The sequence below is a fragment of the Macaca mulatta genome, chromosome 20, assembly GCF_049350105.2.
Source record: "Macaca mulatta isolate MMU2019108-1 chromosome 20, T2T-MMU8v2.0, whole genome shotgun sequence".
Classification (NCBI taxonomy): domain Eukaryota; kingdom Metazoa; phylum Chordata; class Mammalia; order Primates; family Cercopithecidae; genus Macaca; species Macaca mulatta.
The window spans coordinates 70456679-70468825 of NC_133425.1; positions in this window are offsets into that span (position 1 = coordinate 70456679).

Consider the following 12147-nt stretch of genomic DNA (forward strand, 5'->3'; position numbering starts at 1 on the left):
AAGACACGATCTTTTTTATGGCTGCATCATTTTAATTCTTTTTAATTTTGAGTGACTACTGTATTGGACAGCACATATCCAGAGGTTTGATTAAATTCAGATTCCACTTTCTTTGGCAAGACCACTTCATAGATGGTGTTGTGTGTCCATGTACATTTTAGAATAACTTTTAGATCTTTTGCCAGGCATGTTAGCTCATGCCTGTAATCCCAGCCCTTTGGGAGGCTCAGGCGGGTGGATCACTTGAGGCCAGGCATTTGAGACCAGCCTGGCCAACATGGTGAAACCCCATCTGTGCTAAAAATACAAAATTAGCCAGGTGTGGTGGCGCATGCCTGTAATCCCAGCTACTTGGGAGGCTGAGGCAGGAGAATAGCTTGAACCCTGGAAGTGGAGGTTGCAGTGAGCGGAGATCATGTCACTGCACTCCAGCCTGGGCAACACAGCGAGATTCTGTCTCAAAAAAAAAAAAAAAAAAGTCTTTAGCGGCCGGGCGCGGTGGCTCAAGCCTATAATCCCAGCACTTTGGGAGGCCGAGTTGGGTGGATCACGAGGTCAGGAGATCGAGACCATCCTGGCTAACACGGTGAAACCCCATCTCTACTAAAAAATACAAAAAACTAGCCGGGCGAGGTGGCGGGCGCCTGTAGTCCCAGCTACTCAGGAGGCTGAGGCAGGAGAATGGCGTGAACCCAGGAGGCGGAGCTTGCAGTGAGCCGAGATCCGGCCACTGCACTCCAGCCTGGGCGACAGAGCGAGACTCTGTCTCAAAAAAAAAAAAAAAAAAGTCTTTAATGAGCTGCATGCAGTGAGGCTGAGGCAGGAGCATCACTTGAGCCCAGGAGTTGCAGGGAGCTAGGATTCCATCACTGTACTCCAGCTTAGGTGGCAGAGTGAGATTATGTCTCCAAATAAATAAATAAATGATTGAATACATTAGTGTGTTTTGTTCTTATTGTTGTTGTTGTTGTTGTTGTTCTTTGAGATGGAGTTTTGCTCTAGTCACCCAGGCTGGAGTGCAGTGGGGCGATATCGGCTCACCACAACCTCCACCTCCCAGGTTCAAGCGATTCTCCTGCCTCAGCCTCCCGAGTAGCTGGGATTACAGGCATGCACCACCAAGCCTGGCTAATTTTGTATTTTTAGTAGAGATGGGGTTTATCTGTGTGGGTCAGGCTGGTCTCCAACTCCCAGCCTCAGGTGATCCGCCCACCTCAGCATCGCAAAGTGCTGGGATTACAGGCGTGAGCCACCGCGCCCGGTTCTGTGAATACATTAGTAAATGGGGAAAAAAGACAAGTCTCACCTGCAGAATTCCAAATAAATTATTTAGGTACCTCACCCTAAAGAGAGGGCAACATAACCTCCCACTTCCTTTTTTATTTTTATTTTTTGAGACGGAGTCTCACTCTGTTGTCAGGCTGGAGTGCAATGGTATGATCTCGGCTCACTGCAACCTCCACCTCCTGGGTTCATGTGATTCTCCTGCCTCAGCCTCTCGAGTAGCTGGGACTACAGGCACGTGCTACCACACTTGGCTAATTTTTGTATTTTTAGTAGAGACGAGGTTTCACCATGTTGGCCAGGATGGTCTCGATCTCTTGACTTTATCATCCACCCACCTTGGCCTCCCAAAGTGCTGGGATTACAGGCTTGAGCCACCGCACCCGGCCAACTTCCCACTTCTTAAATGTGGACTGTGCAGAGTGACTTCCCTCCAAAGAGTACAGAATAAAAAGGACAAACAAAAGGAGTAACTTTATAGTGGAGACACACCTTCAGCAAGATGATCAAGGTCCATATCAACACTCATAAGCCAAGTAGATAGCATGTACCTTTACTGGGTAAAATCACAACCTCCCAAAGCTCATGTCCTCCCTGCAACCTCAGACTCTGACCTTATTTGCAAACAGTGATTGCAGACGTAATTAGCTAAGATGAGGTCACGTGGCAGTAGGGTGGGCCCTGAATCCAATATGGCTGGTGTCCTGATAAGAAGAGGTGAAGAGGAATGGACCGCAGAGGTGAGAACGCTACATGAGGGAAGTGACGCAGCGCTAGCCGCAGCAGCGAGGGAAACCCCTGGAAGCCAGGAAGAAGCGTGGAAGGCCGCCCCCTGTGGGTTTCGGGTGCAGCAGGACCTTGCCAACGACACCTTGCCTTTAGACTTCCGTTCTCCACAACTGTGAAAAAATAAATGCATGTTGTTTTCAGCTGCCCAGTATGTGGTCGTTGTGATGACAGCTCTAGGAAATTAATGCTGGATCCTTGCTATGATGATGTAATCGAAGTGGCACTTTACCTCTAGGATCTTCCTCCCCAAAACCCACAACTCCATTCTAATCATGAGAAAAACATCAGATACATTTCAATGGAAAAGCATCCTACAAGATACCTGTCTAGTAATCCCTTAAAACTGTCAAATCAGTCGGGCCTGGGGGCTCACGCCTATAATCCCAGCACTTAGGGAGGGTGAACCAGGAGGATTGCTTGAGTCCAGGAGTTCCAGACCAGCCTGGGCAACAGAGAGAGACCCCATCTCCATAAAAAATAAGTAAGTTGGGCATGGTGGTGCACACGTGTGGTCACAGCTACTCAGGAGACTGAGGTGGGAGGATTGCTTGAGGCCAGAAAGTGGAGGCTGGGATTACAGGCGTGAGCTACCACACCTGGCCAGGAGATCCCTCTTGATAAGAGTGGCTTTGTTTACGTGGAGGCCTTGGACAAGCCAGGTAGTCTATACTTAGAGTCATCAAGAATCATAGAAACAGGAAGAAGAATGGTGGTTGCCAAGGGCTAGGGGAGGAAGAAATGGGAGTTAGTGTTTCATGGGTAGAGTTTCAGTTTTACAAGATGAAAAGAGTTCCAGTGATGGATGGTGGGGATAGTTGCATGATATTATGGATGTATTTAATACCTCTGAACTGTACAATTGAAAATGGTAGGCCGGGCGCGGTGGCTCAAGCCTGTAATCCCAGCACTTTGGGAGGCCGAGACGGGCGGATCATGAGGTCAGGAGATCGAGACCATCCTGGCTGACACGGTGAAACCCCGTCTCTACTAAAAAATACAAAAAACTAGCCGGGCGAGGTGGCGGGCGCCTGTAGTCCCAGATACTCGGGAGGCTGAGGCAGGAGAATGGCGTGAACCCGGGATGTGGAGCTTGCAGTGAGCCGAGATCTGGCCACTGCACTCCAGCCTGGGCGGCAGAGCGAGACTCCGTCTCAAAAAAAAAAAAAAGAAAATGGTTAAGATGGTAAATTTTATTATATGTGTATTTTACCACAATAAAAAAAGGTGAGGCTGGTCAGGCTCAGTGGCTCATGCCTGTAATCCCCCCATTTTGGGAGGCCGAGGTGGGAGGATCACCTGAGGTCGGGAGTTAAAGACCAGCCTGATGAACATGCAGAAACCCTATCTGTACTAAAAATACAAAACTAGCCGGGCATGGTGGTGCACTCCTGTACTCCCAGCTACTCAGGAGGGTGAGGCAGGAGAATCTCTTGAACCTGGGAGGTGGAGGTTGCGGTGAGCTGAGATCGCGCCATTGCACTCCAGCCTGGGCAACAAGAGCGAAACTCCATCTCAAAAGAGAAAAAAAAAAAGTTGAGGCCAGGTGTGGTGGCTCATGCCTCTAATCCCAGCACTTTGGGAGACTGAGGCAGGAGGACCACTTGAGCTCAGGAGTTTGAGACCAGCCTGGGCAACATAGTGAGATCTTGTCTCTACCAAAAGAAAAAAAAGAAAAAAAATTGAAAAACAATGCATTGCCCCCCCAACTCCTGCTATGACCTCCTTAGCAATGAACACCATCTGATGTGCTATATATTTTACTTATTGTTTATTCCTATTGTCTCCCCAACTACAGTGTAAGCTCCACAAGGACAGAGAGCTGTGTCTTAGTCACAGCCGTGCTCTGGCATGGCGCCTGCCACCAGCAGGTGACAAGCTTGACCAAGCATTGCAGGAATGCTGAATAAAGGAGTAGAAAATAAAAACACTTGGGGGAGGACGGGCGCGGTGGCTCATGCCTGTAATCTCAGCACTTTGGAAGGCCAAGGCGGGCGGATCACAAGGTCAGGAGATCGAGACCATGCTGGCTCACACGGTGAAACCCTGTCTCTAGTAAAAATACAAAAAAATTGGCCGGGCGTGGTGGCAGGTGCCTGTAGTCCCAGTTACTCGGGAGGCTGAGGCAGGAGAATGGCGTGAACCCGGGAGGCGGAGCTTGCAGTGAGCCAAGATCACACCACTGCACTCCAGCCTGGGCGACAGAGCGAGAATCCATCTCAAAAAACAAAACAAAACAAAACAAAACACTTGGGGGAAAAGCCTAAACTTATAATTCAGAACTTCACAAAAAATAATCATTTTAAAACCTGGCAAGGAGATAATCATTGGTAATATTTGGCCAAAAATTGTTCTTAAACATTGACTTTCTCTGGTTCAGAGTCCAGAAGAAGGAACAGAAAATTGGGTGAAAGTTGATTATAGAAACTGGGTCATTCCTGTCATATCCAAGATATGGGGCACATAGCACTTATTCCAGGAAATAAAATGTCTGCGTGTAGTGACTCACGCCTATAATCCCAGTGCTTTGAGAGGCCAAGGTTTGGGAGGATTGCTTGAGACCAGGAGTTTGAGACCAACCTGGGCAGGATAGGGAGACTCCGTCTCTGCAAAACAAACAAATTTTTTAAAAAAGAGAGAAAAAAAAGGCTGCACCATGGTAGCTCAAGTCTGTAATCCCAGCTGAGGCAAGGGGATCATTTGAGGTCAGGAGTTCAAGACCAGCCTGGCCAACATGGTGAAATCCCATCTCCATTAAAAATGCAAAAATGAGCTGGGCGTGGTGGCAGGCACCTGTAATCCCAGCTACTTGGGAGGCTGAGGCAGGAGAATTGCTTGAACCCAGGAGGCAGACGTTGCAATGAGCCGAGATTGCGCCACTGCACTCCAGCCTGAGCAACAGAGAAAGACTCCATCTCAAAAAAAAAAAAAAAAAAAAAAAAAAAAAGAGGCTGGGCGCGGTGGCTCATACCTAAAATCCCAGCACTTTGGGAAGGTGAGGCGGGCGGATCACAATGTCAAGAGATCGACACCATCCTGGCCAACATGGTGAAACCCTGTCTCTGCTAAAAATACAAAAAAAAAAAAATTAGCTGGGCGTGGTGGTGCGCACCTGTAGTCCCAGCTACTCAGGAGGTTGAGGCAGGAGAATCATTTGAACCCGGAGGGTGGAAGTTGCAGTGAGCTGAGATGGCACCACTGCATTCCAGCCTGGCGACAGAGCAAGACTTTGTCAAAAAAAAGAAGAAAAAGAAATTTTCTGTGAGGCCAGCTCCTGAAACGATCTGCTGTAACCCTAAGACCAGTTATACCTAGTAGCTGCTGAAGTGACCTGCCATGCCTCTAAGACTAGTTTAATCTACTGTTGTCACTCACCAATTTGAGCTTGCTAGCTCCCAAAAGCGTATCTAGCACCAGAGAGCTTCTTTCAAAACAATTCATAGTATTTCTCTTGCTCATAAAATTCCCAAACTTCACTTTGTTCTTCTGACACACTGAAGACTACCCCGTCTATATGGATGCCTCTTGCAATTCTTGCTTCCCAAATAAAACATGTTATTTTATTTATATTTTTATTTTTTGAGACAGAGTCTCACTTTGTCATCCAGCTTGGAGTGCAGTGGTACGATCTTGGCTCGCTGCAACCTTGGCCTCCAGGGTCAAGTGATTCTCCTGCCTCAGCCTCCCAAGTACCTGGGACTACAGGTGTTCATCACCACATCCAGCTAATTTTTGTATTTTTAGTAGAGATGAGGTTTCACCATGTTCACCAGGCTGGTCTTGAACTCCTGACCTCAAGTGATCTGTCCACCTTGGCCTCCCAAAGTGCTGGGATTACAGGCCTGAGCCACTGCACCCAGTCCCTAAATAAAACATTTTAAATTTAGAGATTCATTTCTATATTTTATTTGACTTTGACAATTGATATACAAAATTAAACATGGTTAGGAAAATCCAGACCATATGAAAATTCCTTAGAATAAATAACCCAGTGTTTTCAACAACTAAATGGCAAAGAAAAAAAAGATACGGGCCGGGCGCGGTGGCTCACGCCTCTAATCCCAGCACTTTGGGCGGCCAAGACGGGCGGATCACGAGGTCAGGAGATCGAGACCATCCTGGCTAACACAGTGAAACCCTGTCTGTACTAAAAAATACAAAAAAAAATTAGCCGGGCGTGGTGGCGGGCGCCTGTAGTCCCAGCTACTCAGGAGGCTGAGGCAGGAGAATGGCGTGAACCCGGGAGGCGGAGCTTGCAGTGAGCCGAGATTGCGCCACTGCACTCCAGCCTGGGCGACAGAGCGAGACTCCATCTCAAAAAAAAAAAAAAAAAAGAAAGAAAAGAAAAGATATGGAGGGGAAATATATATATGAGAAGATATCAAACAATCAGAGTATGTGGATTCATTGGGCCTGAATTTTTTGTTTTGTTTTTGTTTTTGAGATGGAATCTCACTCTTGCTGCCCAGGCTGGAGTGCCATGGTGTGATCTCGGCTCACTGCAACCTCCGCCCCTCGAGTTCAAGCAATTCTCCTGCCTCAGCCTCCCGAGTAGCTGGGACTGCAGGTGCATGCCAACAGGCCCAGCTAATTTTTTTGTGTGTTTTTAGTAAAGACGGGGTTTCACCATGTTGGCCAGGCTGGTCTCGAACTCTTGACCTCAGATGATCTGCCCACCTTGGCCTCCCAAAGCGCTGGAATTACAGGCGTGAGCCACCGCACCGAGCCCTGTTAATTTTTTATGTGTGATAATATTGTTACTACGTTTAAAGTATGATCTACAGACCCTGGGGTCTCCAAGACCTTTTCTGGGGACCCAGGAGGTGAAACTCTTGTTTTTCGTTTTTTTGTTTTTTGGGTTTTTTTTGACTCTGTTGCCCAGGCTGGAGTGTAGTGGAATGATCACAGCTCACTGCAGTCTCAACCTCCTGGGCTCAAGTGATCCTTCCACCTCAGCTTCCAGAGTAGCTGGGACTACAGGCGCATGCCACTGCGCCCACGTAATTTTTGTTTACTTTTTTTTGGTAGAGTTGGTTTTGCCATGTTCCCCAGGCTTGTCTCAAACTCCTGGGCTCAAGGGATCTTCCTGCCTTGGCCTCCCAAAGTGCTAGGATTACAGGCATGAGCCACCACACCGACCGCCAGTGGTGATATTAATGTAGTTGTTTGATACTGTATAATAAAAGGTGTCAACATTTAGAAGCTCTGCATGAGCTGGCCAGGTCAGTAATGTGTTTTTCAAAAACACCCTCTACACTTTCTCTTGATTTTTCAGGGAAAATTAATAGAGGACAATGTGGTAGTAAATTTTAGAAGGGCTTGAAAAATACAGCCCCCCCACATGGTGCTTACTCAGTGCTGTTCCACATAAGGCGGTAAGGGGAGTTTATCTTGTGTGTGTGTGTTATAGTGGGGGGTTCTCCATTCTCTTTGTATAGTTCAGTGTTTAGTCTTTTTAAAATATGCGTAGTTTTTTACAAAAATAGGATTACGCTCCACATATTCTTGTGTGATCAGTATTATTTCACTTCTCAATGAAATAACCCCCATGTGGGTAGTACACCTTATCCTTTTTAGTGTGTCCCCAAATTCTCCTTACATATCACCACAATTTATTTTACGTATACCCACTAAAAGATTTTTAGATCCTTTCCAATGTTTTGCAAATATAAATGGCAATGTGAGGAACATTCTTGAATATACATCTTTCCGTAAGATTATAGGTTATGGTAGTTTATAATTTTTGAATTTTGGTATAAGATCTTCAGAAAAATTTGATGTATACACTCACATCACAATGTTGTATATCCATCACCGCTTTCTCCTTCCAGAACTTTCTCTTTATCCCAAACAGAAATGCTATACCCTTTAAGCACAAACTCCCCATCCCTTTTTTTCCCAGTCCCTGGTAACTCTGTTTTAATTTCTGTCTCTATAAATTTGCCTATCGTAGGTACCTCATATAAGTGTAATCATACAGTATTTGTCCTTTTGTGTCTGACTTCTTTCTTTTCTTTTAAGAAACAGAGTCTCATTCTATTACCCAGGCTGGAGTGCAGTCGCGCAATCATAGCTCACTGCAGCCTTGAACTCCTGGGCTCAAGTGATCTTCCCGCCTCAGCCTCCTGAGTATCCGGGGCCACAGGCACATGCCACTACATCCAGCTTGGCTTATTTCACTTAGTGTATTTTCAAGTTTTAATCACGTTGCAGCATGTACCAGAACGTCATTCTTTGTTTGTTTGTTTTTTTTTTTGAAACGGAGTCTCGCTCTGTCGACCAGGCTGGAGTGCAGTGGCCGGATCTCAGCTCCCTGCAAGCCCCGCCTCCCGGGTTCACGCCATTCTCCTGCCTCAGCCTCCCGAGTAGCTGGGACTACAGGCGCCCGCCACCTCGCCTGGCTAGTTTTTTGTATTTTTTGGTAGAGACGAGGTTTCACCGTGTTAGCCAGGATGGTCTCGATCTCCTGACCTTGTGATCCGCCTGTCTCAGCCTCCCAAAGTGCTGGGATTACAGGCTTGAGCCACTGCGCCCAGCCTCAGAACGTCATTCTTTGACATGGCTGAATAATATTGCAGTGTATGCATTCATCAGCTGATGGACACTGGGGTTGTCTCCACCTTTGGATATTGTGAATAATGCTGCTGTGAACATTGATGTAAACACCTTTCTATGAACCTGTTTGAGGCTACTGTTTTAATTAAAAGTGAGCTGCTACCACTGCATACCTATTAGAATGGCCAAAATTCAGGACACTGACAACAAATGCTGGTGAGAAATTGGAGCAACAGGAATTCTTATTCATTGTTGGTGAATGCAAAATGTTGTAGCCACTTTGGAAGGCAGTTTTGACAGTCTCTTACAAAACTAATGACATGGACAGGAGGCAGGAGGGCGGGGGTCCCTGGTGAGGGCTCTACCCTCAAGCCTGGACCCATGGCCCTAAATGAGAACAGGCATTCCTGTTTTCACGCCTGTATGTTGCCTTTTCCAAGACCACTCTGGCCCACCCCACTGTCTATCCTGTGCCCATAAGAACCCCAAATCCCAGGCTCCACAAGCAGAAGAGTGGCAGAGCAGCAGAGCAACACGGTGGAGAAGGAGAAAAGAGAAGAAGCATCTGAGCATTGAAGAGGCAGCTGGATGGTCAGAGAGGAATTTGGCCAGGGACAGCAGAACTCCAGGGGATGAATATCTTCCCACTCCATCCCCTTTCCAGCTCCCCATCCTGCTGAGAGTCATCTCCCTCACTCAATAAAACCTCCACATTTACCATTCTTCAAGTCCATGTGACCTGATTCTTCCTGGATGCTGGACAAGGACCTGGGTATCAAGAGTGCAGGGTGTAAAAGGCTGTCATCCTGACTCTCCACTGAGCTGGTTAACACTTAGCCATCCATGGATGGCAACTGCTAAAAGAGCATTAATTGTGACACACCGTTAGATGCTACCATGGGGCCAGAGCCCAAAGGGGCTCACCTTGGCCGTGTCACCCACTTGCCTGTGTGCTCCCTCTCCCATAAGGGGTTTTAGTGCAGTGGCTGAGTAAGCTTGCCACGACAAGTCCTGCGAAGGGGTCCAGGGAACTCTCCTGTCTCACTAACATACTGTTACCACACAATCCAGCAACCATACTATTTACCCAAATGAATTGGAAGCTTATATCCACACAAAACCTGAACTTAGAGCAGCTTTATTCATAGTTGCCAAAACTTAGAAGCAACCAATGTATATTCAGTAGGTGAATGGATTTAAAACACTGTGGTACATCCAGACAGCAGAATATTATGCAGCACTAAAATGAATTGAGGCTGGGCACAGTGGCTCATGCCTGTAATCCCCGCACTTTGGGAGGCCAAGGCAGGAGGATTTCTTGAGCCTAGGAGTTTGAGACGAACCTGGGCAACACGGTAAAATGCCATCTCTACAAAAAGGCATGGCTGTGCACGCCTGTAGTTTTAGCTACTTGGGAGGCTGAACTGGGAGGGTCACTTGAGCCCAGGAAGTGGAGGCTGCAGTGAGCCATGATCACGCCCCTGCATTCCAATGTGGGTGACAGAGTGAGACCCTGTTAAAAAAAAAAAAAAAAAAAAAGCCAGGAAAAGACATGAAGGAAACTTAAATGCATATTACTAAGTGAAAGAAGCCAATGTGAAAAAGCAGCATATGTATGATTCCAACTATCTGACAACCTGCAAAAGGCAAAACTATGGAGACAGTAAAAATATCAGAGATATCCAGGGGTTGTGGGATGGATGAATAAATGGAGCACAGATGATTTTTTTGGGGGCAGTGAAACTATTCTGTACGATACTGTAATGGTTATGTAGCAGGACGAGCTGCAGACAAAACTCCTCAGACACTGGATTAAAGACGGAAGGGGTTTTTTATTCGGCCGGGAGCGTCGGCAGACTCGCGTCTTAAGAGCCGAGCTCCCCGAAAAAGAAATTCCTAGCCCTTTTAAGGGCTTACAACTCTAAGGGGTCCACACGAAAAGGTCATGATAAGTCAAGTAAGCGTGAAAAGTGTGACTGGGGGCTACATACATCAGCTAGCAGAAAAGTTTTACAGTGCTTTTTCATACAACGTCTGGAATTCACAGATAACACCAGTAGTTTTGGTCAGGGGTTAATATTATTGTTGTTATTATTTTAACCACCAGGGCCAGGTGGTGGTGCCAAGGTCGTCTAGCTATTTATCTTACTTTTGTTTCTTTCCAACTTTTTGCTTTCCCCCTTCTCTCCTGTCTTATAAACTAGGGAAAAGGGGAGGTGGGGGAGAAGCTGGGAAGGACAGCAGGAGAAGTGGTGGTCTCATTCCAGTTACCTGCATTTGTCAAAACCCATAGAATGTACAATAACAAGTGAATACTAACGTAAGCTATGGACTTTGGGTGCCAGTGATTTTGTTTTTTAATTTATATTTTTTGAGACAGGGTCACCCAAGCTGGAGTGCAGGGGGACAATCTTGGCTCACTGAAACCTCAGCCTCCCAGGCTTAAGTGATCCTCCCACCTCAGCCTCCCGAGTAGCTGGGACTACAGGTGCGTGCCACCATGCCCGGCTAATTTTTTTATTTTTATTTTTTGTAGAGATGAAGTTTTGCCATTTTGGCCAGGCTGGTTTCGAATTCCTGGGCTCAAGCAATCTGCTGGCCTCAGGCTCCCAAAGTGCTGGGATTACAGGTGTGAGCCACTGAGCCTGGCCAGGTGCTGATATTTAACTGTAGGTTCACCAATTGTAACAAATATACTGTTCTGGTGTGGGGTATCGACTTTGGGGAGGTTGTGTGTGTTGGGGGGACAAGGTTATGTGGGAATTCAATGTACTTTCTGCTCAAATTTTGCTGAGAACCTAAAACTGTTCTAAAAATAAAGGATAAAAGGAACTGAGAGTGAAGGGAAATGGGAAGATGGTGGTCAAGGGGTACAAAGTCTCAGTTATGCAAGACGAGTAGTTCTGGAGAGATGCACAGCTACGTGACAATAGTTGACAATATTGTATACTTGAAATTTGCTAAGAAGATCTTAAGTGTTCTCATCAGACGAAAAAATAGTAACTATGTGAGGTGATGCACATGTTAATTAGCTTATGGTGAATATTTCACAAATGTAGATATCAAGTTATCTACATTTTATATATGTATAAATATAGAGATGTCAACAATATATACCTCAACAAAGTGGCCCGGGAAGAAAGCTAGTTGCAGCACGATACCTGTATGGCCAGTTTTGTAACAACAAAAAAATCAAAGTGTGACCTTAAAGTTACACGCTGCTAATCTTTAGAAAGTGAGATTATGGATACTTTTATTTTGTACATCTATTCTAATTAAATACAGTTATAGATTGGTGTAATGTTTAAAAGCCAAGTTGTTGTATTTAACGGGGAGGTGGTTAATTGTAATTCGCGACCCACTCTAGGAAAAAAGAAAACAGTGCAGGACACGAGATTTTTTGGTAGGCTCATCAGACTCTTCCTGAGAGTTCCTAAAGCCACGGCCCCGGAGACTTGTGGGAAATGTAGTCCCGAACGTGGATGGACCACCCCTCCGAGGACCCTGGGAACGGCGCGCGCC